The following is a 26,057-nucleotide window of genomic DNA, read 5'->3' as shown; positions in this document are numbered from 1 at the left end:
GCCTGGTCGCCCCCAACTGCCCTCCCCTGCAGGCCTGGTTGCCCCCAACTCCCCTCCCCAGCTGGCCCAGTCACCCCTAACTTCCCTCCCTTACTAGCCTGGTCGCCCCTAACTTCCCTCCCCTACTGGCCTGGTTCCCCACAACTGCCCTCCCCTGCAGGCCTGGTCCCCCCCAACTGCCCTCCCCTTCAGGCCTGGTCCCCCCTAACTGCCCTTCCCTGCCGACCTGGTCACCCCCATCTGCCTTCCCCTGCTGGCCTGGTTCACCCTAACTGTCCTCCCTGCAGGCCTGGTCCCTCCCAACTGCCTTCCCCTGCAGACCTGGGTCCCCCCAACTGCCCTCCCCTGCAGGCCTGGTTGCCCCCAACTGCCCTCCTCTGCTGGCCGGTCACCCCTAATTGCCCTCCCCTGCAGGCCTGATCGCCCCAACTGCCCTCCCCTGCCAGCCATCTTGTGGCAGCCATCTTGTGTCCACATGGGGGTGGCCATCTTGTGTGTTGGAGTTATGGTCAATTTGCATATTACTCTTTTATTAAATAGGCTAGGGGTTTAAGTTTTTCTTAAGTTTCCTTTTCAAGGTCTGTGCAAAGCGATTAAGGAGGTGACTCAGCTGTGAATCCACAAGCAGAACTGATAAACATGGTCAGACTGACCCACCAGGAGTCAAAACATCATCTCACCAACATCGCATCAACATCATCTCATCACCTGATGACTAAAGATGATAGCTGATGTCATTTCCCAGCCTCATCCTAGCCCCTTCCTCTTTATAATCTTGTCCCCTGCACCTTGCTGGAAGACAGGATTTAAATGCTTGTAAGCACCCTGTCTTCTTGGTTGACTAGCCTTCACAATAAACGCCTTATATGATTCACCCCTGCCTTCATTATTGGACACAGCCACAGGCGGCCCAAGCCCAACCGGGAGTTTCCTGGTACCATTTTGCCATGAATTGTAGCCTGTGCTCTTATTTTATTGGTCCCCACTATGTTCAAATGAAAATGAAGTGCTTGTAATTTTCTGAGCATAACATGCTTCTCCAGTATCTGTGCCTTTCCCTGGTGAATTCCTGCTCATTCTTCAATTTTAATGCAAACATCTGCTCTCCTCTGTCAAGAGTTAGTAATTCTCTCCTTTGCGTCACCAGCACACCAAGTAAATACCTCACTGTGGCACCGATCACAGGATAACTCTGGAATGAGGATCCCTTGAGGTTGGGGACCATGTGTTATTTCTCTTGTTCTCCCCAATGCCTGACACAAAGTACACACAAGATAAATGTTCAATTAGTGTCTTTAATAGGGAAATACAAAAATTTAAATGAAGAAGGAAAGATTTAAGATTCTAGAGACTGAGTTTTTAAAATGTTCTTGCCATTTGATCAGTAATTCTAACTCTATCTAGGAATTAGTGAGGAAATAATTCTAATGAAAGAAAATGTGTAAGTATAAAATGTTTGTTTTGCAGTGTTATTTAAAATATCACAAATCATAATAGAGAAAAGAAGCTAAGTGTCTAATAATAAAGGCATGATTAACATTGAAAATATTTATGATATAACTACTTGATAAGATATTATGAAATCATTAAATATATGGATATAAAAATATACAGTGACAAGGGAATGTGCCAATGATAAAAACTTAAGTGAAAAAAATACAAAATTAAAAGTATTAGTTAAATGTACACATACATACATGCAAGCCACATGTGTACATAGAAAAAAAGACTAAAAGAAAATGTACCAAACTGCCAAACAGAGATAGGATGAGATGAGCACAGGGGTTATAAGTGTTTAGTGGTTTGTTTCCTTTGTTGGGGAAGGGCTCATTTAAAATTCATCTTCGACATTTCTATAAATAATGCATTACTTTTACAAAGTTTTAAAATAATAATGTACAATCACCATGGTTTCCTGAATTTCCCCTCAGAACCTTCGGCAGCCTAGGGGCAAAATCAGAGAAGTCTGATAGTTGGACTTTCTCAGATGTGAAGAGATTTGGGGATCCCAATTAAAGTGTCACAGGTTGGCTCACAGTGATTTCTAGTCTGGGTAGAGCAGTACTATATATAAAAACCAGAATAGGGTCATCATCTAAGAAAATACAGTCCAAGAGGAGAATTTCAAAGTTTTATAACTGGAAAATAAATTAATTCTGAAAGTCAAACCAAAATAAATGGATAACTTGTTTGGTCTTATTTTTAGACACTATTCTAAATAAGCTAATTCATCTGGTTTCCCACCCCACAGGAGGGGTAAGCAGTTAGTTGAAGGAGGAGGAGTAACCCAAGTTGGAAATGCATTTTGAAATGCTCCTATCCAAACCAATTAATTTTTTTTAATTGGCACTTAAAAGTATAATTTTCATTTATCTGGAGATTTTATTTATGTATAATTCTTCATTTCCTAATACTGCTGAATAAAAAAGACATTATTTTCCCGCTGGGATGATGTCTCATAACAGAACAAATGAGTTATTCAGATTCTTCCCAGGGCAAATTTTGAAAGAGAACGAGAGAAAAAACACAATAGCTCAGGGCATCTAGGGGAGGGGATGCCACAGATGTGGATGGAAGGAGCAGAAAGAGGCAGTGGGGTTGCCTAAAATAAACTCTCCTTGCTTCCCACTTTTGCTAAGTGTTAGGCAGTGACTAGTTACCGGGCTGCATGCCAAATTCCAAAAGGACGAGTAAATAAACAGTTAATGTGAGTTATCCTGCAAATTTGCACATGCCCACCCACACAAGCACTAAATAAAACTTTCCCCAACTGAAATCAGGCGGCAGGCAAATAAGCATTGTTACCTATTCTTGCCTCATGTCGGTGTCCTTACTGTGACTCGGGACCTGGGAAGCGTTTTGCTGTCAAGCAAGCAAATAGTTAATTTGAGCTCTTTTTTAAAAAGTCAGACTCATTCCTGAAAACGGCAACTTTACTTGTCCTTGAGGAGCAAGGACAGACAGAGGTGTGGTCAGGTGAATGCTTGTAGAAAAAACAAGCCTGCATTCCCTGGAATGTCATAACTTGGACCAGCTCAAACTGGATTTTACTGCTGTTTGATTTCCAGAGGGCCATGTGCCTGACTGCCTCAGGGACTAGACTAGACAGTGCTCAGAATGGATATTGAAATACCGAGTCATTATTTGCTCTGGGGACTGCCAGAGTTGCCTGCTGCCTGAGTTTTAGGGGAGCCGAATAAAGGGTTCCTATTTTAAAGAACCAGAGTAAAGGAATTCTCCATCATCCTTTCCAGAAAGAACAAAACGAAGCCACTGCAAACAGTAATGAATCAAAAAAATATGTGTGATGAGAAAGAGCATTTTTTACTGTAACCAGTAAGTTGCTGGTGGCGCCTAGAACGAATCATTCTAAGCAGATCCCTCACCTGCCCTGCACAGCACTTGCATGCAGATGAAACTGGTAGGAAATGAATGTCCAGGCAGCTCTGAAAGGGAGCAGGGAGTACATTAGCAGGCCTACCAGCAGCCTCCCACCTTCTCTCTGAGTAGCTTGAGCAGAAGGGGAGAAGGGGGGACTGAAGGTAGATGCATAAAGCACAGGCCTGTTTTAATGCTCTCTGCACCTGAGCTAGTGCCCTCTGAATGCCGGATTTCTCACAGCAGAGGCAGCGAAGCATCTGAACAGGAGAAGGGGCCAAGGCTGCCCCAGGCCCTTTTCTGAAGGCTGGCAGCTCTAAAGGTCATCCTGCTGACATGGGAAGTAATTTCACGGGCTGGTGGTGATTCTGCCTTGGGGACTGACAGAGAGAGTTAAGACCAATCGTGATATTTGGGATCCCCCTCTCCACAGTGATGAAGAAGGGGAATTTTGTTGAAATCTGATTACTTGGGAGGATAAATACAAAGAAAATTAATTTTCCCCTTGGAGGTGATGTGCTCATCATGCAGGTAAAAGGCCCTTACCTGAAGCGGATCCCAAGCTCCTATTAGGAGCAAATATCCTGCTTTACCTACAGGCAGTAGCATTTCACTTAATTTGTAAAAATACGCCATAAAACGTGTTTTTAAAATAGAGCTCCCTTACCCAACCCCCTACCTTTGAAGACTAAACGCACAGGGGTGTGAGCCCTTGTTTGGATAGGACCAGATTGGAACGCTAGGCCGAGTACAGCAGTCACCGTGAAGAAAAGATGGGACCCCCTGACTGCAGTGAAAGCCAACTCTGGAGTTTCCTGTAACCACGGTAACCAAATCAGCAGCACTTATTAATCATAAGCAAAAAAATTGGCAGTTTGCCTAGGCATCACCTAGGAGCATTAGCTTCCTAAGGTGAGTGATGCAAATAAAGATGATTCTGGAACAGGCGCACAGTTCATCAGTACGTGTTTGCTCTCCCGCGAAAACCACTCCCTGGCCTGCAGCCCTGCGGGGGGCTTCACCAGGAGCTACAGATGCAGAAGGCGTTATTTGAGAGCAGGGAGGAGGGACCATTCCTGGATTGATTTCTGGGATTCTGCGCCTCTTTCTTAAGGAATGTATTCTAATTATGGACTTACATTTCCCTAGTATGGCCTCTATTGCAATCCTGCTGCACGACTTCAGTAAGATGTTGCAATGTCCACCCTAAGTGATATCAGGGTAGGCCCAGAACCATCTAAGGATAAGGCATCGCCTTCAGATGGAATGTGCGGGTTTCAAGAGACCAACAACGGGAGGTCATAGATTCCCCAACCAGATTAGGATCCTCAGCAAGATGAGATGAACAGAACACAAGCTTTTACTTCAGAAGACAAGTTCAAGTCTAAATTCACTCACTTCCTACATAATTTTGGGCAACCTGTCTCAGGCATTCCATGTCTCTAATGGGGATAATCAATGTCCACCTTGATGATTTCACAGGATTAAATGAGATGTTGTATGACCCATCAGAAATCATCTCTTCTCTGCCCTCATAGCCCATTTTATTTAGCCCATGACACTAGACAGTCTGGCTCCTATTAATAGTTTCATGTAAGTCTACCTCATTAAATTGTGAACTCTCTGAAGGCAGGAATAATGCCTTATACAACTGTCTTTGTATCCCCAATCCTAAACCAAGTTCATTTATATGGATTACCACATTTATTTAATTTGTATTATGAGCAGCTCAATAAATATATGTTTAACTGAATTTAATTCAATTAAGTTGAATTGAATTGAATTTACTGCCCTATGTGCCCCACAATTGCCACTTTTTACTGAGAGTGTCTGGATTGGGCAGTAGGCAGTGCTGGGAAGCATGGGCAAGGGGGAACCTGGAGTGGGTTCCAACCATAGTCTGGGTTAGGGTGAAGCAGCTAACCACAGCATTGGAGGAGTTGTGCCTGTCATGATTTTCTGTACAGGCCAAGGGTGTGTAGTCAAACCCAAACATTTGAGCCATGTTTCTCATGCTACTACTGCTCTTCGTACTTAGCTGAGATGACCCTTCCAATAATTCCATTTTCCCTAATTTGTTTCTCTACTTCCAGGTCCAGGGTATTATCTCTAAGAAAAGCTGTACTCCACTGGATAAGAGGAGAAAGATTACAAATGATTTGGAGGTGATAAGTGAATCTGTATTTTCCTCTTAATATTTATTTTTATATTATGAACTTTAAATAAAGATACCTGCCCTTTATCTTTCACAGGTGAATTAATGAGATAACATATTGGAAAGAATATTTGGAAACTTCAAAAGATTATATCAAGTTAAATTGTTGTTATAAGAACCAAAACGTAGCATGGTTTCAGTTGCCTCTGTTCCATCACTTTTAAATTAAGGAATCTGTACATTGGATTCAGGTCTTGGAGCTGCCCCTGTGTCCAGCTCTGGGGAATGTCGTAGCTGTGTCAGGCTGTCCTGTGGGGTCATCCTCCCATCCCCAGGATCTCTTCTCCAATAACCTTGGCCACCCATTAGTTGGACCTTTGCCTGCCTCATGCTAATCATGCTCTCAAGCATAGGGAAAATCTGAACCAAGTTCCTCTGGGTGTTTCTGGGAGTTAGACGGTTTCGACTTTTCAATCCTCTGGTGCTTCATAGTGTTCTATGAGCACTGTTTCTGTGGTCAGCATCACTCCAGGAAATGTAGAATTCCCCGACTAATAATGAATTCTGGAGTATCTATTTCTAACAGGGCAGTTGATGCTTTAGTAGTTCTTGGCATTCTAAACTTTGTAAAACGAGACAAGAAATTCAATCTTTCAAAAACAGGAGTCATAAAACAGCAAGTATTCCTATAGTACTTTCTGTGTGCCAAGCACCATTCTAAATTATTTCTAAGTCATGCATATTGAGTAAATTCCTATTATTACTTTACAATGTAGGTATTTTTTTATTAACCCATTTGATAGGTGATGAGTCTGGGACACAGATAATAAATGCCTTCCCCAAGGTTATAGTGTAATAGTGTCAGCATTTGAACCCACATAGTAAGATTCCAGAATCTTAATTACTAGGCTAACTCATTGAAAGGGGACATAGAAAAGCAAAAGACACAAATTCCTTATACCAAATAATTTCAACTATTTTCCTCTCATTAAGACTGTTTCAAGATGTAAAGTTTGGGCTCCAAAATTTTTTCTCCTACCATCTTTCTGGTGATAGACAGCAATTAATTGGCTAAAACAAATACAAAAAATCCTTTCTCTCTCCATTTCCTCTTTCCTTTAGTTCCATATTTACTTACTGAAAACTAATATTTACTAGGAATTGATCTCAGAGTGGAATGTGAGCGTAAATAATGTCCACAAACAGTTCAAAATCTTTAGGGGGCAACAGACATTTAAGTAGTGAGTCAAAGTACTAGAGTAGAAATATAAAGAAAAGTGTCCTTTGCAAGAGCATTAAAGAAGAATGGTTAATTCTGCCTGGCATTCCAGAAAGACAGAAAGAGAAAGAGAAGAAACAAGGATTTGGGAAAAGTCTAAACATTTAAATTGATTAATTGCCAATAATTGGATGCCCTTTCAATTCAATAAGTGTTTATACAGAATCTAATATGAATCTTGCATTATAGTAAGGGCCAAAAAATGTGAAAGATAACATGACAAGGATCCTACCTTAAGTAGTATACAGTTCAATTTTATTGAGGGGATAGAAGTTATATTCATAAAATTATTAGAAGCATACTCTAAAGTGCCAAATGCATCATGTATACAGTAAATGCAATAAAAACTGAGCGAAAGGAGCTATAAATATGGAGTTAGGCCATCAGAAAGAATTTCACGGAGACGGGACCTCACTATCTGTGTTTTGTGTGCTAGCCTTACCATGGCTCCATCTTATTGACCTACTCTTATTTTCCTTAAGATGAAATTTCTCTTTTTTAAAATTTTGTTACCTTTATTTTTATAAGCCAATTGAAATCCTTTTTTAATAAAAAGGTAAGGAAGAAAGAAAGGGGGGAAGGAGGAGAGGATGGAAGGAAGGAAAGGTATCTCCATTAACCCTTAAACTTTACTATGCCCAAGCCATGCAGTCTAATAAGATATTATGATGTAAACATTATAGCAAGGAAAGTGGAGAGGAGCCTGAGCTTAAGAGCTAAGATTTCAGAGATTCACCTTTCAGCTCTACCACTTGTTGGTGCATGACTTCAGACAAGTTACTTGTGTCTTGAAAAAGCCTTCACGATGAAGTTTGAAACAAGTTTCTATATTGAGATTTTGAAATTTTTTGAGTATTTTGCTTTCCTATGCCCCTACGTCATAAACAACATACTGAGGTCTCAGTTTCCTCAGCTATAAAATGGAAATAATAATAGTACTTTTCTCAATAGGTTTTGAGAAGTTTCAATGAGTTAATTGCATTAATGTGCTTAGAGCAGCCTCTACACATAATTATTATCCATTAGTCATTTGAAAGTCATATCCTAAACATTCTCTATATTCCAAGAACTGAGCTAAATCCTGGGAATATGTAAATAAATGAGTTCTATTCCCTACATTCAAGAATTTCATAATCTACTCAGAGAAACTAAACAATTTGAATTTAGCTTGGTATTTGCCAAATTAGCAGTACGCAAAAACTTATCTTCATGTTAGATTTTTACTTGTGTGGCATAAAACTGCACTAACATTTTACTAGCGATATCAAGGTACTGGCTAAAACTGAGCTTGTCGTCAACTAAAACTTCTGATTTTTGTCATATGAATCACTGGTTATTCAAGTCGTCTTCCTGTACTATGCAATCAATTTTGATGTGTGTTTTTTCCTGTATTGCATTTCATCCGCTTTAAGCCTGTCATTCCAACTTGTTAGGATTACTTTAAATCTCAGTGCCCCTCTCCCCCGCCCTAGCTCTCCCTCCAGGTTTGTGTCATCGGCAGATTTGCTGTGCATGCCTTCCACATCTTCACTAGATTTACTGGGAAGGACAGAGTCATGGACAGAGTCCTATGGCACCGTCAGAGACATCTCTCCTATTAGTACCTAGTTATTAATCACCCTTTTCATATGCAACCAAACATAAATTTTACCTCACTGTATGATCATTCAGGCCAAGTTTTGCAGTTTTGCTCCCCAGAATATTGTACTGAGGTGCCCTATTAGGTAATAAGTTTATGATGTTTTGCTAAAATTAAGATATTTTTATTCCTATATACTACCTCCTGGTCTACTAGTCCAAAGAAGAAAAATAAATCCCTTTTTATGGTTCATTCTGACTTGACGATCACCACCTTCTTTTCTAGTATTAAACTACCTAATGATTACCCCACCTCCCCAACCCCCCCCCATCCTACCCCCTCCTCACCTCCTAAATTGTGAACTCGTCCCAGTCAGGAACATATAACTCTTTGTCTATAGTGCCTAGCATAATTCCTGACATATAACAGATGATCAATAAATAGTTGTTGAATAAGTGAATAAAACCATCTGTCCTATTTGGTCTTGATTCAAGTTTTATCCAGGATATTCCTTTGCTAAATTGCAATGACTATTCCAGGCCAAGTATGTGATCACTCTTTGGAATTTATTGTTATGGGTTATTAATAATAATAATAATTTTAGGCATTAACTTAAGAATGATGGTGTAATGTTAGTGGATAGCAAAGAGAAAATAGAGTTCAATTCCTGTTACTTGTGTCTTTTCAAGGAAAATTATCTCTATGTTGAAAAAGATAAAATAAGATGGGTGAGGTAGATATAGAGATTATAAGAAAGCATCTGTCTACTCTCAATGAGTTCAAGTTCCTCAGTGGATTAAAACCAGAGAACTCAGAAATTTTGCAAGCAAATTCATTGTATTCATACCAGTGAACTCTAAAAAGAAGTAGAAAAGGGGTCTTAGAAGACATTATAGGTAAAGATAAGTCACATTCTATTTTTCTACAGAGGATGGAAAGAAAGTGGATTGGCATTTCATTTATTTTTAATTTATTCTATATTTTCTTCTCCTTGGCCTACCTGTTTAAACTCCGCCACCCACTCTCCACTGGCTATAAAGTAGATTGGCATTTCAATTACTTCTACTTTATTCTATTTTTCCTCTCCTTGGCCTACCTATTTAAACCCTACTACCACTCGCTTTCTCCACTGGCTACAAAGTGAAATGTACTTTCACCTGTTCCTTGCTAAGAACCAGAACACAAATTCTCTTGTTTTAAGTGTTTGGGATATTATTGCTATTCACAAAACAAATCTGAGAAAACTACCCTGCTTTTTTTGGGGGGGGGGGGAACAAAACAAAACAAAACAAAACACTAGTAATTCTAGCCCCTGGTCTGCATTTAATTCATTTTGATTTAATAAGCATGCTTCTGAACATCTCATGCAGGCCAGTCATTGTGCAAAGTGCCTCCAGGGAATGAAGGGGATAAATGGTCACCCTGCCTTTAAGCAACTTGATGCTTCCTCCTTCTTCAGGGCCTATGATGCCTATAGGGATGGCAGCAATCCTTGAGGCACCATCCCAAAGCCAGCTTATGAATGTTGGCTTTTCTAAGGACCTCAGGCATGTGTGATTCTCATTTCAGTACAGTGAGGGAATAGTCCCTGGGGCATTTCTTCAGCCCCATTTACCAATAGGTAGATGACCAAAATACACACAACTTCATGACCACCATGAATAGCAACAATAGTTGATAGGTGACTGAGCCTGGAAGAGAAAGCGAATACAATGAGTGGCCAGATTATTATGACCACCTGATGCTTGTAGGCAAATTAGCTATAATTTCGTGCTGAAGTTGCTAGAGGGCCAGACCATTATGATTTTTTTTTCTGAAGATATGGGTAAACAACGAGATTTAACAGCCTTTGAACGTGGGATATATATTATGATGAGTAGCCAGATTATTATGACCACCCCATCAGTACTTCATTGGGCCACCTTTTACCTTCAATACTGCGGCAATTCTTTTTGGCATTGACTCCACGAGATGTTGAAAGGTGATGCAAGGAATCTGACACCATGCCTGATGAATAGCACTGTCCAGTTCTGTGAGATTTGATGGTTGTGGAACCAGCTGCCTGATTGCTCTTTTAACTTCGTCCCACAAATGCTCACTCAATTGGATTGAGATCTGATGATTGTGGGGGCCGCCTAAGCAAGGTAAAGTCTCCCTCATGTTCTTGAAACCACTCCTGCACAATACGAGCACCGTGGCATAGCGCATTGTCTTGTTGGAAGAAGCCATCTCTATTGGGATACGCCATCAACATGGTAGGATGAACTTGATCAGCAACGATACTTTGGTATGTTGTGCTATTCAGACATTGTTCCACACGAATTAAAGGGCCCAAATCATGCCAGGAAAACATGCCCCAAACCATAACACTGCCCCCACCAGCTTGAAGGGTTGTACTCATGCCTGTGGGGTGCATGCTTTCATGCTGTTTCCACCAAATTCTCACTCTGCCATCTGCATGATGCAACTGGAAACATGATTCATCAGACCACATGACTTCTTTCCAATGCTCAACTGTCCAATCCTTGTGTTCCTGTGCGAATTGGAGACGTTTTATCTTGGTAACTGCAGACAGCAAAGGTGTTCGAACAGGCCTTCGGCTTCCATATCCCATATGATGCAGTGTACGGCTAATTTGCCTACAAACGTCAGGTGGTCATAATAATCTGGCCACTCAGTGTATATAAAATGAAAGAGGATCCAGTCCTCAAATCCAAATATAGCAAAGTAATGTAGCCAGATGTCCACAGGGCAAGGGTAAAATGAACAATTTTTTGTTATTATTTGATGATGTCACCTTTGTACTAGTAGTTTGTTTATTTAATTTAGAAATAATTCATTACTTAAAACAAAAGCAGGTTCTGGGGAAGAAATAAATAGGGAGTCATTGTTTAATGGGTACAGAATCTCAGTTTTGCAAGTTAAAGAGTTCTGGAGATGGATGGTGGTGATGGTTGCACAACAATATGAATGCAATTAATACACTTAAAAATGGTTAAGATGGTAAAGTTTGTGTTACTTGTATTTTGCCATAGTCAAAAAATTTGAAAGGGAAGAAAACTATACCATGTTGAAGACAAGGCGAATCTGTAATGTTGAAATGTAATTTCCACTGTATGGGAAGCTAAACTACTGGACCACCTACTTCAATACTGGTTACCTAGACCTCTCCCAACAAAATGTATTTAATCGTGATTAATGCAGAGTTCTAGGAAGGGGAAATTTAGCTTAGCAGCCTTATGGGTTTCATAAACTCTATAAAACTTTTTAACATGCTATGCTTGAAGCATATAATGTAGCTACCAAAAACATGGGTTTTGGACAAGACAAACTGGCTTACTTTTCAACAACTCAGACTCTTATCCCTTCCTAGGTGAGTGGCTTTAGGAACGGTTATTTAAGATCTCTCGGCTTTGGTAAATCATAGGCATTAACATCTACTTCTTGGATTGCTATAAGGAGCAACTGAGACAATGTCTATGAAGTGCCTAGCTCATAGTAAGCTCTATAAGTAGTGTTGATTATTATTTGCACATGCCGTTCTTCAAGTCTAGAAAGTTTTGTGCTCCTGCCCACTTACCCTAGCTTAAAGAGGGGGTGACTCTGACACCCCCTACACCAATGCCTAGTGGACCCTGAGTATATTAAATTCTATAATTGCATTTTATTTACTTATATATGTATTGCTCACATTAAACCATATTCTTTGGAGACAGGGACTGTCTTGTCTTTATATCCCAGGCATTTAGTCGTGCTTGTCACATAATAATAAAAAAATGTGATATGGTCACTAAAAGGCCTAATATAATATCTAGTAGTGTTTATAGAAATAGTGGGTTCTCTGTCTTTAAGAGTTTTACACAGAAACTCTTTGACCATTAAGGTGGCATCCTGCAGAGCATTAGCTTAATGATTGCATTAGATCCATAGTCACCAAGTGTGTGAGGGTGTGGCAGGCAAGGTAGGAGATGAGTTTTCCAAGGATTCTTTCTTGGAAACTGTTCTGAAATGTTGTTATTATATCCTGTAGTATTAATTGTCCTCTTTGAGTAAGTGAAAATAGGATATAGTAGATGAATATTTAGGGGGTAGAAATTGCTTGTTTAATTTGGTTTACATATTCTTAATTGGCAACATTAAAAAAAAATTGGCATGTTTTTCTATTCCCCACCGCCCTGCATTCCAATAATTTAAAAAATACTAAGCAGTGAAACAAAAAACCCAGACACTGATGAAAATTAAGAGCATTTCAACCCTAGTGTTCTGACTGTATGATACAGAAATCATGATCCCTACATACAGCATCTAACCATACATGTGGGCCCATTTTTAGAAATGTAAGAAATGAGTTCCCAAACTCATACCACCAACTTCCAGTATATTAGGTTGGGACTCAGATATGCTAAGATTTCAGGCCAGTGAGAGTTTTTTTGAAAACTTACTCATGACATTAAGTCAGAGCCTCCATGTCACCAAGAAATTGCACTTCAGAAGGATGAACTAGGAATGGAGGTATATGGGGTCCTGAGACAACAGGCACATTGGTAAAGTAGGAGCCCCAACTGGGTGCAATAAGCCACAGCAGTTAGATTAATTTTGTTTGTTTTTTAAATAAAACTTAATTCAGAACAACCAAAACCTAATCAGCCATTCCCTGGAAGAATGGCTGCTAAAAACAGACTAACTTCTTTCCCAAAACATCCTTAAATCATCATGTGCTTTCCCAGCATTTCCTTTCCCATTGCTTCTAACAAGCGCGATGGCATTATATTTTTTATAAGGTGAAATGATCAGAAATTCCTCTTGTCTACTTATTAATTTAGAGATGTCAAAACCCAATGTTCATGACACTTCAGTCCATTACATGGGAAGTGATGGTCCACACACTGAAATTGGCTGATGTTAAATAGTTATATACAAATGGAAACTTCTGCCGAAAGATTAAATAATAAATATATGAGTAGATGATGCAAAGCGGGGAAGGTGGTGAAATGTGGTTTGAAGAAAACCTGTGAAACTAGACTAGTGTTAAGTAAGCATTTGAGTATTTCTGGTATTTTAAAATAGTCTATATGACAAAGTTCTTCCTACAGAATCTGACATTATAGGATTAGAAGAAGGCAATTTATCAGCAGTTGTTGGGAAGTCCTCCCCGATGTGCTTTCCCAAAAACAGTTATACAGTCCTTAACATGGGGAAACTAGAGAGGCTTCCCGGAGTGTGCTTTGCCTATAAAACTAATTTATAACATTTATCTTAACAAGAGTGGCTGAAGACAGTCTTAATACCTAATAAGAGTTATTTAGCAAGTGTCTGAAGACCCAATAATCAGACTACTTATCCTGAAAACACTCCTATTATATAGTTCACTAGGAAATACAACTTTGTACTCCCCCAGGTATCTACTTCAAACCTCTTCTCTCCTCAGATCTCTAATTCATCCTCCTCCTCCCTACACCTATAGGTCTTATCTCATATTTCATAGTAAAATAAAAGTCCAATAAAATATTAATACCTTATTACTTAATGATCCTTCTGCCTACCTCCATCCTTTTCTACATAAATATCTCTGTTTTTAATGGATCGTTCTCACTGACATACAACCATGGCTTAATGAATGTCTCCCATCTTCGAAAATAAACAGTATTCCTTTGACTCCACATTTCTCTAGCTACCACTGCTTCTCAACGAAACTCCATGAAAGTCATCTTTGCACCTGTCTCTACTTACCTGCTTCTCACTCACCTCTCAACCTCCTCTACTTGTGCTTTTGCTCCTACTATTCATCAGTGACCTAATCTTGCCACTACTCCAATTCTCTATCTTCATCTTTTGTAACCTCTCAGCAGCATTTGATGCGGTTACAGGATCTCTTTTTCTGAGCTTCTTTCATATCATAATCACTTGATCCTCTTCTTCAACCAAATTTTAAATGTTGGAGATACATGGGGCTCAGGACTCTATAATCCACCTCCATCTATGTTATCTAGGTGATCCCATCCAGTCCCATATGTTTTAAGATAAAGACCTGAAATTTTAGCGCTAGCCCAGAGGTTCTTAAATTTTAGTGCTATAAAGCCCTTTGGCAATCTAATTAAGCCTAGGGACCCCAGTCACAAAATTGTGATTTTAAATGTTTAAAATACAGAGTATTATAAAGGAAATATATTGTATTAATAGAGCTATCAAATGCTTGAAAGTAGGATTATGATATTATAATAAGAGGTACTTCTATTCTAACCTATTAAGTAATAATACAGCAGATGGTCTAATATTAATATAGTAGTGAGTGTAAAGAATAGTCAAAATTAACTAGAGGTATGAAAATATCTCATATTTACTGTGAATATGTCAAAATATTGCTAATATTACTGTTGTTTGTTAAAAACTAAATTTCAAAAAAATCAAATCCAGTGATACATAAAATAATAAATCATGGTAAAGTGGGATTCATTTCAGGAAAACAAACCTAGTTCAGTATTGGTAGAACTAATAAGTGTAATTCACCACATTAATAAAATAAAGGAAATTACATGCTCATCTCAAAAGATGAGGAAAAAGGCATTTGACAAAATTCAATATCCATTTGTGACTTAAAAACAAAACTCTCATCAAACTAGAAATAGAAGTTTTCTTAACCTGATAAGGGGCATGTATCAAACAACCTACAGACAACATCATACTAAGGGGTGAAATATTGGGCCCTTTCCACTTATGACTGGGAGGGGAAAAGGATGGTTTTTTTCCACCTCTTTTATTCAACATTATTTTGGAGATACTAGTCAGTGAAATAGGCAATTAAATAAATATAGGAAATGAAGAATTATAACTGTCTTAATTCACAGATGATTGAATATATAGACAATCCAATGAAATCTGCAAAATATCTACCAGCACCAATAAGTTTAGCAAGGTTATAGTATACAATATCAAAGCACAATAATCAATTGTATTTCTATATATTAGCAACAATAAATTTAAAGGAAATTAAAAATTATATCATTTACAATAGCACAAAAATATGAAATGCTTAGAGATAACATTTTGTGCAAAGACCTATAGAATAAAAACTATAAGAATATTCTGAGAAAAATTGAATAAAACCTAAATAAGGTAAAGATGTACCTTGTTCATGTATTGAAAGACTTTAGATTACTAAAAGATCAACTCTGGTTTCTTTAATTGATCTATAAATTCAATGCCATATGAATTAGAATCCAAGTTGGCTTTGTAATTATGATGTTGTTTTTAGAAAAGGAGAAACTAATTACAAAATTTTATAGAAATGCAATGACTTAGACAAAACAATCTTAAAAATGAACAAAATTGGAAGGCTTATCTGAAGGATTTCGAAATTTACTATAAAGACATAATCAAGATATCCTATTGGCATAAAGATAGAAACATAGATCAGTGTAACATTAAAGAATTCAAAAATAGGCCCACATATAGTATATAATCAATTGATTTTTTAACAAATACATTAGTGCAATTTAAATGTAAAAAGTCTTTGACACAATTGGATAACCATACTTTTTTTGAAAATACCATCTCCTCTCCTCTACCTTACGCCATACCCAAAATTAATTTGAAATAGATCATACACCTAAACTAAAAGCTAAAACTACAAAGATTCTAGAAGAAAACATGGAAGGTTATTTTTACAACCTTAAATGGATACAGAGTTCTTAGGTAGGATGAAAAAGGATTTAGTATAATAAAAATTATTAAATGAGTTCACAAAAATTAAAAACTTTTGCTGTAAAAATATTATTAGGTAATTTAAAAATAAGCCATAGATTTTACTTGATATATATGACTTGTATCCAGAAAATGAAAAAAAACAGGTACAAATCAATAATAAAAAGGTAAACAATTTTAAAATATGCAAAAAATTTGAATAGATACAAAAGAAGATAGGTTAATAGAACATGGCAAGCCTAGGGCAGTGGTTGGCAAATTGCGGCTCGCGAGCCACATGCGGCTCTTTGGCCCCTTGAGTGTGGCCACGAAGTTTCAATCGCACTGTATGTGCACGCCCGCATGTGTTATTTTGTGGAAGAGCCACACTCAAGGGGCCGCAGTTTGCCGACCACTGGCCTAGGGGCAAGATAGATGGACAGCCAAGGAAGGTAGTATTAAATCTTCAAAATCAAAGAAATCATGAATTTCTTGTTAAGAGTGGGGCTTATGAGAGTCAGATAATAAACAGAATCTTGACCCAGATTTGATTCAGAATGTATCCTCTTGATCCATGGACCTATCTGGTCATTTCCTCAACACCAGTTCCTTGGCCTGTGGAACAAGAATCAAAGATCAAACTGGGGATGGCCAAATGGAAGCCTCTGAAACTCTTATTCATAAACCAAGCAAGAAAATGAAATTACATCCCAAGAGAAATGAAAAAGAAGACAGAGAAAGACAAATACTGTATGGTCTCACTTCCATCCTATATAATAAAGAACTAATATGCAAGTGGTCATTACAGCCTTGCACCAGAGCCAGGGGACCTGAGGCTACATTCCCCACCCAGCGAGGCTTGACGGGGGACCTGAGGCTGCACCCCCCACCTGGTAGGGCTTTACAGGGGACCTGAGTCTGCGCCCCCTGCCTGGCGCCAGGCCAGGGGACCTGAAGCTGCAGGGGTGGGGCCTGCTGGGTCTGGGTCTCGTGCAACTTTGAGGTGCACGTGGGAGGGCGGGGACTTGACTCTGGGTCCCATGGTGTATCCCAGACTCTGACAGGAGGGAGATTTTCATATACATTTTACTAATTTTCTTTCATCTCTGACACTTCTATTATAGAGAAAGGGCAAATAGCAATATTAAAATATTTCCTCTAATTAATTCCCTTTTAATGTACACAAATTTCGTGCACCAGGCCACTAGTGTGGAATATAAAAAGAAAAACAAAAATTGAACTCATAGAACATAGAACAGATAAGAGGTTGCCAGAGGTGAGAGTATGAGGGTGGGAGAGAATGGATGCAGGTAGTCAAAAAGATATAAACTTGCAGTTATGTGATAAATAAGTCCTGAGGATGTAATGTACAGCATGGTGACTACTAGATAATTAATAATACTGTATTGCATATTTGAAAGTTTCTAAGAGAGATCATAAGCACCCCCCTCTCTCTCTGTCTCTCTCATCTCTCACTCTCTCACTCTCACTCTTTCCTAAAGTTCTTATCACTAGAAAAAAGAATTTGAAACTATGTGAGGTGATGGATATTAACTAAACTTACTGTGGTAATCATTTCTCAATATATACATATATCAAACCATTATGTTGTAAACCTAAAATCAATACAATGTTCCCTGTCAATTATATCTCAATTAAAAGAAAAATTAGGATATAGTTCAATTAAGTGTTAAATTAATCCATTGAACATGGGCTGAAATCCTAAGGTAAGAAGTGAATTCTCCTCCTGAATACTAACTAACCTAGTTCACCAAAAGAAATCTCTAAACCCGTGCTGTCCAATAGAACTTTCTGCAATGATGGAAATGTTTGGCTTTTCCAATATGGAAGCTACTAGCCACACATGACTATGGGCATTTGAAATGTAGCTAATGCAACTGAGGAATAGAATTTTTATTTTATTTAAATTAATTAATTTAAATATATTCAGCTGCAAGAGGCTAGTGGCTATCTATCTAGATAGCAAAACTTTAATTTAAAAGAGGAGAGAGAGAGAAAGAGAGAGAGAGAGAGAGAGAGAGAGAGAGAGAGAGAGAGAGAAACCAGTGTAATGGTGAAAAGTAAGAGCTCCACTTAGACTTGTTCCATTTGAGTGTACACCAGAAGGAAATGTAGTTATTTTAATATATTTAATGGGAAATATCTAAACTGAGTGAGTAGGGTCAGCTCCTCAGTGATTCTTGTGAATATATTTTTCTTATATAAGTCCTGAAATGTATGTCATTAGGGATGAACTTCACTAGACCACAACTGGAAGGATAATATAATGCTAGAGGTTACTTTTCATTGTTCTCGCCTCCAGATTTGAGTCTGTTAGCAGAAATCCTCTGAGAGATAATTAATCTTTATAACAATTTTTCTTTCAAAAACTATAATGGGCTGGAACATAATTGTACATTGTACCAGGTAGAGAGACATAAAATAAATAGGAAAATCTTTAACATAGCAGACAATAGCTTTGATGGAGAGATAAATAGAAATGTTTCTCTGCAGTCAGAGTAGAATATCTCTCTCTTTTTTAATATATTTTATTGATTTTTTAGAGAGAGGAAGGGAGAGGGCTAGAGAGTTAGAAACATCAATGAAGGAGAAACATTGGCCAGCTGCCTCCTGCACACCTCCCACTGGGGATGTGCCCACAACCAAGGTACATGCCCTTGACCGGAATGGAACCTGGGACCCTTGAGTCTGCAGGCTGGCGCTCTATCCACTGAGCCAACCCTGTTAGGGCAGAATATCTTTCTTTTGCAGAGAAAAGAACATAACTTTCAATACCACAGAACTATCAGAGTCATATGAACCACATCAGTCTATATGAAAAAGATTCCATAAGACAAGTGATTGGTTAGCATTTCCTGTTACATATTACTTTCCTTGATCTTTGCACACTTTGGGAAAATAATATTTTTGAAATTTCACTATGCTGAGCCCCCCTCTCATATACTCTTTTAGGTAATTAAGCTATTCGCCTACAATAGATTCCCTTCTTTAGGAAAGTCAGCCATAGTAGTTACAAAAGGTATTCCAATCAACTTGCACATCAACTGCAGAGGAGAATAGAAAATGCTTGGGTATATTTCTTCTCTGCCATCAGCTATTTCTAACTAATGCAGTTAAAGGCCTAATCTTTTTATACCTCTCAATCATAGGCCAGTCCTTCACATATTTTTTTGAAGTTTGGTAAGCCAATACTTATTTGCACACAATTTCTTATCCTTCCTCCCTTCCCCCCCCCTCTCTCTCTCTTTCTCTCTCTCTTTCTCTCCCTTTCTCCTTCTTTCCTAAACATAGTTCTAGATGAATGTCAGCAAGTTAACTATGATAGTTGATTGAATGTGATTGTGTGGGTAGGGCGACAATTGTCTCCAATTCTGTGCCTGTGCTTATGTTGTTAAAAAATAAATGGGAAGGTATTTTAAGAGTTTCAGCAAAAATTATGTTAAAATCCTCAACAAAATAGTAGCAAAACAGATCCAGAAATACACCAGAATCAAGTAGAATTTATTCCAGGAATGCAAGGTTGGTACAATATTCACAAATCAACAAAGGTGATACACCACATAAACAAAATGAAGGGTAAAAATCACAGGATCATATCAATAGATACAGAAAAAGCATTTGATAAAATCCAGCACCCATTTATGATTAAAATAAAACTCCCAGCAAAGTGGGAATAAAGGAAACATATTTCAACATAATAAAGGCCATATATGACAAACCCACAGCCAATATCATACTCAATAGTCAAAAATTACAAGTGTTTCCCATAACATCAGGAACAAGACAGGGATGTCAGCTTTCACCACTCTTATTCAACACTAGAGGCCCGGTGCATGAAATATGAAATTTGTGCACGGGTAGGGTCCCTAGACCTGGCCAGTGATCAGGGCTGATCAGGGTCTTCCAGCTGCCGGCTGGGGCCTTCCTTAATTCTGTGCCACCCCCTGGTGGTCAGTGCACGTCATAATGAGTGGTTGAACTCCCAGTCGGTTGAACTCCTGAGGGTACAATTTGCATTTTAGCCTTTTATTATATAGGATAGCACTGGAAGTCCTAACCACAGCAATCAGACAGCAAGAAGAAATAAACGTCATTCAAATTGGGGGATAAAAGTAAAACTTATTATTTGCAGGTGACATGATACTGTATATAGAAAACACTAAAGATACCACTAAAAGGCTACTAGAACTGATAAATAAATTCAGTGAAGTGGCAGGATACAAAATAAATATTCAGAAATCAGTTTCATTTTTATACACCAATTAGAGGCCCGGTGCATGAAATTCATGCATGGGTAGGGTCCCTAGGCCTAGCCAGCGATCAGGGCCGATCAGGGCCTTCCTGCTGCCTGCCAAGGCCTTCCTTCCCAGCTGCTGGCTGCCAGCCTAGGCCTTCCTTCATTCTACACCACCCGCTGGTGGTCAGCGCACGTCATAACAAGCTGTTGAACTCCTGGTCGGTCAAACTCCCAAGGGGACAATTTGCATATTAGCCTGTTATTACATAGGATAGTAAACTATCAGAAAGGGAAACTAAGCAAACAATCCCATTTACTATCACATCAAAAAATAAAATACCTAGGAATGAATTTAAGCATTCATTCCTGGTAAAAGACCTGTACTCAGAAATCATATTACACTGAAGAAAGAAATTGAAGAAAATATAAATAAGTGGAATATACAACATGTTCATGGATAAGAAGAATTAACATCTTTATAATGTCCGTACTACCCAAAATAATCTATAGATTCAAGGCAATTCCTATCAAGATACCAATGGCATATTTCACAGAATTTGGACAAATATTCCAAAAATTTATATGGAACCACAAAACCGAATAGCCACAGAAATCTTGAGAAGGAAGAAAAAAGTTGGAGGATTCATACTACCTGATATCAAACTATTCTACCAGGCCAAAGTAATCAAAACAGCATGGTACTGGCGTAAAAACAAACATATCAATTAAAGGAACAGAATGGAGAGCCCAGAAATAAATCCATGCCTTTATGGTCAATTAATATTTGACAAAGAAGGCAAAAACATACAATGGGGTAAAGATAGTCTATTCCATTAATGGTGTTGGGAAAATTGGACAGATACATGCAAAAAAATGAAACTAGACCACCTTCTTCCACTATACATAAGAATAAACTCAAAATGGATTAAAGAATTAAATGTTAGACTTAAAACCATAAAATCTCAGAAGAAAATATAAGCAGTAAAATCTCAGACATTCCTAATAACAATATATATACATACTGTGTGTGTATATATATATATCAGAGGCCCAGTGCACAAACAACAAGTGCTGGCGAGGATGTGGAGAAAAGGGAACCCTCGTGCACTGTTGATAGGAATGCAAATTAGTGCAACCACAGTGGAAAGCAGTATGGAGTAACCTCAAAAAATAAAAAATGGAACTGCCTTATGATCCAGTGATTCTACTTCTGTGAATATATCCTAAGAACCTGAAATAATGATTCAAAAGAATATATGCACCCCTATATTCACTGCAGCATTATTTACGATAGCCAAGATTTGAAAGCAGCCCAAGTGCCCATCAGTAGACGAATGGATAAAAAAGCTATGTTATATTTACAAAATGGAATACTATTCAGCCTTTAAAAAGAAGGAAAGGAAACATTCCCCTTTGTAACAGCATGGATGGACTTAGAGAGCATTTTGCTAAGTGTAATAAGCCTGTCAAAGAAAGACAAGTACCATATAATTTCACTTACTAGTATATGTGGAATCGAATGAATGAAATAAACCAACAACCAAAATATACACAGACCCATAGATAGAGAACAGATTGACAGCTGCCAGAGGGGGAGGATGGTTGTGGGGCTTGGTGAAAAAGGTGAAGGGATTAATAAAAGCAACAACTCATAGACACAGACAACAATATGGTGATTATCAGAGGGAATGGGGGCCAGGGAGGTAGAAGAGAGTATAGGGGCATAAGTGGTGATAGGAGACTTACTTGGGGTGGTGCACACACATTACAATATACAGATAATGGATTATAGAATTGTACACCTGAACCCTATGTAATTTCATTAACCAATGTCACCCCAATAAATTCAATAAAAAAGTAAAATAAAAGAGTTTGAGCAAAAATTGATGCAAGTCAATCAGTATCCAATCTAACAGATAGAGAGGAGCTCCCAGAAGCTGTACAAAATGAAAGAATTTTATAGGCACAAGGGAACAGACAAGGAAGTAATACTAGGCAGAAGGAATGTGTTGGTTATTGCAAGGTTACTTCCCTTCGGTGGGTGGCAGGGTTCTACCAGGCAGAGTACCTAATTAGTGCTGATTAGGTGATTCCTGATGACTGGTTTAAGATTCCATTTCTGAAAGAGTGGAAACTGTAATTAAGTCTCAGTTTGGTGAAGAGAGGTTCAGCACAAGCAACTCCATTTGGGGTCTGTTGTCTTGTTTTTAACAGTGTAAACAAGATACAAGATAAATGTGTAAAGTATCAGCCAATAAAATGCTTAAGTTCAGAACCCCCAGTTTCTTTATCTGTACTTTATTAGCATGTGAAAAGGTTAATACAGTATTTGGTTAGGCTTAATCCAGCTGCAACTCTTTCAAGATAACATAAAAATGCAGTATCAGCTGTAATTTGATCTTGTCCCCTCTTAATAGCTGCCCACACAGCAACTATAATGCCTATAGCAACACAGTTTGTGATAACCTGGCCATATTTTCACTTGATGCTTTCTTTCTAGAAGGCATTATTTTCTCACCTTGTCCTTAACAATGTAGATGGTGCCCACTATTGTTTTTTTCCTAGCCAAAAGACTTAAAAGATGCATTAATGCTCCAATGCAGCCATCATATGTTCCTCAGAAAATAATGTCTATTTCTCTCCCTTCGCTGCCACACATGGTGTGCAAACAAAAGACTGTCTGATTGCCTCTCCTAATGGGGCTAGCCCTTAAGCAATGCCACATGCTTAAGCATATTTCTGCAAAATTTAATTTGCTAAAACACCCATTATACATTAATATGTACTTTATTTCCTTCCATTCCTTGCTGATGACTAAAGCATTTCTGTGAGTCAACATAAGCATTTTCTTTTCTTCTCTTCCCGCTCTGTTCTTTGAGTTATGGTGTCATTCAGTAATTTAACATCAAAGTATTTTATCACTGGAACTATGGAGACAGCCTTCAGGGTCTTAATGATTAGCACACATAGGAAAGAAATGTCTTCTCAAGTTTAATTTACAGGGAGGTGAATTCCTATTGTTTCACTCTTATTTGCATTCTCTCTGGTTTGTTAAGGCCTTTTTGCAAGGCTTGGGAAAGATAAGTGGAAGGAAGCATCATCCCCCCTGCCCTTACACACACACACACACACACACACACACACACACACACTTTCTTCTCAGAAACAGAGCCAGTGCCTGTCACAAAGCTTAGAGAGTCAAGAAACTCTAGAATTAACTTGAGGCTCCCACCCTAGAGCTAAGGTTCAGGGAAGTTCATGTCCATATTAAACTGAAGATAATAAATGCCACTTGTGTAGTTACATTATTCAATATGCTTTTACCTATATCTCATCTATGCCAAGCCAACAAACCCTTGTTAAGCGTTAAACATATCTGATTTGCAGTTCAGAGCAGTTGAGTCATTTGCTCACGTTTACACAGTTGGGAAGTAGAGTCAAGAAGCAACGTAGATCCCTGACTCTCAACTGAGTTTCTCTGTTTAGTTCTATGCTTTGTGCTAGTGGTTCTTAGAAGGAAAACACCAGCAGCGAAATTCATAAACTTGGGTGTTTTTAATTTCTTTTTTAAGGATAAATAACTTTCTAGTAGGTAGTCAAGTTGCTACAGATCAATATTGTACACGAAAATGCCAGGAATGTACAGTGGCTGCAAAAAAAGAATATCAATATGCTTGAGGAGATTCAAAATATTTTTGTCTACCAACTAGCCACATGTTCTTCCCCAGCCTGAACATTGCAGATCTTGATTGTTTTGTAATAAAACAGCTTTTAGGGTTCATACTTTAAATCAACTATAAAATCTCCCTTCAAATGGCTATTTCATAAAATGATTTTGTTAGCCCAGCCTAGGGATGAGAGGAATGAAGTGAACAGATTCGTGGTTAATTACTTTTTAAATGTGCCATCCTTGGAGACTGATCTATTTGCAAAACTATAATCCTAGACCAGTTGCTTCCTGAATGAGCCAGTCCACATTTACTATTCTAGGAAATCAAACCAATCTTATTAACCTAAATATGGTACAAAACACTCTACCAGTATTACCAAATAAAATTAACACATTCTTAACCCAATTATAAATAAGTTTTTGGATCATTTGTGGTTTGGGATTATTTGCCTTCTGGATCCATTACTGAATAATTTAAAAGGGATTATTTTGCTGAAGAAAGAACTTTAAAAATACGTGTGTTTTTAAAATTTCAGAGGAGCATCTATGATTTTTTTTAACCTATGATTCATGATTCTTAGAGGGCATATCCTTCCCTCTGAGAAACTAAAGACTCGATTCAGAAAGCGTGGTGAGTTTCCTTCCATGGCCCATTTGCCTCAAAATGTAGGTTCATAACACAGTGGGGTAAAATCAAAGCATAAATTATAACTGCTATGCTGACCTCTTACACAAAAATAAAACCCATATTCATTTAAATTACTCATCCCTGAAACATTCTGTCTGAATTACATACTTCTGTACATATATCAAAAACACTTATTTTCATATAACCCATCCCAAATCAGTTCCTTCTCCAAGCTTTTCTATTTTCTCATTCACAAACATAAGCAGTTGGCTATCGCTTCCTAGAATTATAATGGAAAACATTTCCAGGCTTGGATATCCTACAGTAACTGGAAACCTTTCATTCTGAAGGTTAACACACACACACACACACACACACACACACACACACACACACACACACTCAAAAAATAAAGAAACGAATACAAAGAACAAGTAAAGAAGCATCTGAACAAACAGAGAAACTAGAGATTTTTATCTTTCTTTTGTTTTGTTTTCCTCAGGAAAGACTGTTTCCAGGTAAGGTATTAAGTAGAACATTGGTGTCTAGTTTTATTTGTGAATCTCATTTTTTCTGCTCTTCTCCAGTTTCCTTAGTTTCTGAAGCACATCTAGAAGCATAAGCTCTGTAGCCACAAAGCTCAGTTTTGATCTGAATGACCGTCCTCACTGATGAACGAGGTTCTGCTGGGAAGTCCCTCACAGGGAACTGCTTGACGTGCAGTTCTGTAAATGCACATGTTTGCCTCATTACTTTTGTATAGTGTATGAAGGTATTAATATCATTTTAATAAGTAAATATTTTAGGTTACAAAACTGACTTTTCATCTTTATATATTAATTATAACTCTGAATATGAAGAAAAAATAAAAGGCTACGTATTTTTTTAATTGCCTAGACCCGTGGTCAGCAAACCGCGGCTCGCGAACCACATGCGGCTCTTTGGCCCCTTGAGTGTGGCTCTTCCACAAAATACCACGTGCGGGTGCACACGTCCAGTGCGATTCAAACTTCGTGGCCCATGCGCAGAAGTCGGTATTTTGTGGAAGAGCCGGTATTTTGTGGCCCTAGAGCATGTTTACTACATCATAAAATGGGTTAAGTGAAAGTCATAGAAATCAAGACTTCTCTGTATAGCAAGTTTTCAAAGAAAAGGTGAAAAGGGAAGGAGAATGGGTAGAAATCGAATCAAATTAATTGTGAAACCTACACACACATGCAGACACACAGACACGATATTAAAGTTTGGCACGCTGGAAAGACCAAGAGTGGTGATGAGTAGATAAATGAATATGGGTTTTATTCTCGTGTGAGAGGCCAACATAGCAGTTAGTAATTTATGCTTTGATCTTACCCCAGTGTGTTATGAACCCACATTCCGAGGCAATGGGCCATGGAAAGAAACTCACCACACTTTAGATGGAGTCATTA

General features: G+C 38.3%; 1 pseudogene; it reads right to left on the bottom strand.

Annotated features, from left to right (window-relative positions):
- The window catches only part of LOC102434539, a 102,304-nt pseudogene that overhangs the window by 55,638 nt on the left and 20,609 nt on the right, over positions 1 to 26,057 (bottom strand).

This window comes from Myotis lucifugus, unplaced genomic scaffold (genome assembly GCF_000147115.1).
Source record: "Myotis lucifugus unplaced genomic scaffold, Myoluc2.0 scaffold_270, whole genome shotgun sequence".
Taxonomy (NCBI): domain Eukaryota; kingdom Metazoa; phylum Chordata; class Mammalia; order Chiroptera; family Vespertilionidae; genus Myotis; species Myotis lucifugus.
This window is presented reverse-complemented; position numbering and strand designations above follow the sequence as displayed.